Genomic DNA, 2,405 nt, shown 5'->3' on the forward strand with positions numbered 1-2,405 from the left:
GAATTCTACTTCAGTTTTTGCAAATGAGGTTGGGAAGTAAAGGAAAAAAATCACACTTCAAACAAATATAATAGTTGGTAAACAACTACTGCAAATGGAAAAAATTAAAAGAATTTCAGAAATTTTATGATTAAGAATTATTGTAGTTACCATAACAAAGCACCTCTACTTTTAAAAAATATTTACTAAATTAAAGAGCATATTCTACATGTTCTGCACAAGATAAAAGCAACATTTTTCTAAAAATATTCAATAGTTCCTTCTTTCATTAGTTAGGCCCTCCTGGTTAAGTTGCACCCCAAAGCGCAAATGTTAAATTGACTTTAAGGCTTTCTTTGTCTGGAGACATTAAAGACATGTGCTTATGTACAAGGTAGATTTTCAAAATAGAGGTTTTCTCTAACATCAAAAATGAGATTTATAGATAGTCATTAAGTAATCAGTGTAAGAATAGGTAAAAATACAACACAATTCAATGATTGTGCAAATCTAACGTATGCTGGTACAAATGTGGGAGATGTAAACATAAAATGAACAGGCAAATAACCGTATAGGCCCTACTTTCAATGTTTGAAATGACCAAAGGAATAAACCACATAAGGTCTGGAGTATTCATAGTTCCTGGGTTTTTAAGTTCTGTATGATACTAAAGATATATAAGCATTGTGTTGTGTATTTTGGGCCTAATCTCTCTAAATTTCTCATAGATTGCTAAAATTTTGGCATGAGAATAGATTCAAAGAAGACATAACTCAATACTGCATGATTTTAGGAAAGGTCAATTGTTACAAATGATAAACCCATTTTAAATACTGACCAGCAAGAATCTTTTGCTAGGTGTCCAAACAGGCTGATTGCACCCCAAACAAAGAGGTTGCAATTCTTTCAAACTTGTAGCATGGTAAAACCACTTTTCCATACTCCTATGGAAGCTTCATGAGACTTATTCATCAATATGTTGGCTAATATGTATGATAAATTAGGTCCTTCCTCTCTGGAATTCTACTTCCAAGACAATAGCTTCAGGCACCCCAGTTTTATTGAATGCAACAGTTGTTTCTGTGACCATTGGAGTCTTTGAAGTGCAGCAACATTTTAAGATGATACTTCTACAAATGCAAAAGTGGCTTGCTGTTAAAGGCTCCATACCATTTTTGTCTTATGAACCATATTACATCTTCATATTTCATTCCACCTTCAATCAAAGCTAGGGCAACAAGCACTGGAGCTCTCCCAAGACCTGCAACACAATGTACAGCAATGCAGCAACCAGATTCTTCACCAAACTTAAGTTTTCAAGACTTAGTCAATTGTCAGCAATCTGGTTGGATGGTGGTACACCATTATCAAAAGGCCATTGAAGAACATGGATGCCTTCTTTCTCCATAAGAGTAGTGTCATAAGTTGCTTCACATATTCTTACTATTGTGGTAATTCCATACTTCTTAGGTTCCTTTATAAATATGCTTATGGTTGCATTGGTTGGATTGTGTGTAATAAGAAATCTCATGTTCTTCTATGTGACTTCCCCAGGAGATTGGCAATTCATTTGAGCCATGGTAATTTAGTTAAAAACAAAACAAACAAACAAAAAAAACACTCAATAGGGTTATGAAAGAATTTTTAAAAAATGAATGCATTTGATTTGATTTGATTTTTCCCTTCTGATTTGTTAATGTGTTTTATTGTGTTGATTGATTTTCTTATGTTCAACCACCCTTGCATACCTGGCATGAGGCCCACTTGGCAGGGTGTATGATTTTTTTAATGTGTCTTTGAATTAGGTTTTCAAGTATTTTGTTGAGAATTTTTGCATCTATGTTCATTAGCGGAATTGTCCTGATGATCATATTATCATTTCAATAGATGCTGAGAAAGTATTTGACAAAATCCAACATCCTTTTATGATAAAAACACTTCAAAAGTTAGGAATAGAAGGAAACATCCTCAATATGATAAAGGACATATATGAAAAACCCACAGCCAGTATATTGCTCAATGGTAAAAGACTGAAAGCCTTTCCCCTAAGATCAGGAATGAGACAAAGTTGCCCATCATCTCCACTATTATTCAATATTGTGCTAGAAGTTCTAGCCAGAGCAATTCAGAAAGAAAAAGAAAGAAACAACATCCAAATTGGAAAGGAAGAAACAAAACTCTCATTATTCGCAGATAATATGATCTTATACTTGGAAAACCCTGAGAAATTGATGGTACACCTGCTTAAGTTAATAAATAAATTTAACAAAGTGGCAGGATATACAATTAATGCACATAAGTCTGTAATGTTTCAATATAGTAGAAATGACATAACTGAAGAGACACTCAAGAAAAAGATCCCATCCTCAATAGAAATTAAAAGAAAATAAGTACCTAGGAACACACTTAACCAAGGATGTAAAAGA

At 33.4% G+C, this 2,405-nt stretch overlaps 1 pseudogene; it reads right to left on the bottom strand.

Moving 5' to 3' along the window:
- Positions 1 to 1,037: 1,037 nt before the first annotated feature.
- On the bottom strand, positions 1,038 to 1,558 carry LOC119535716 (annotated as a pseudogene).
- Positions 1,559 to 2,405: the final 847 nt, after the last annotated feature.

This window comes from Choloepus didactylus, chromosome 6 (genome assembly GCF_015220235.1).
Source record: "Choloepus didactylus isolate mChoDid1 chromosome 6, mChoDid1.pri, whole genome shotgun sequence".
Taxonomy (NCBI): domain Eukaryota; kingdom Metazoa; phylum Chordata; class Mammalia; order Pilosa; family Megalonychidae; genus Choloepus; species Choloepus didactylus.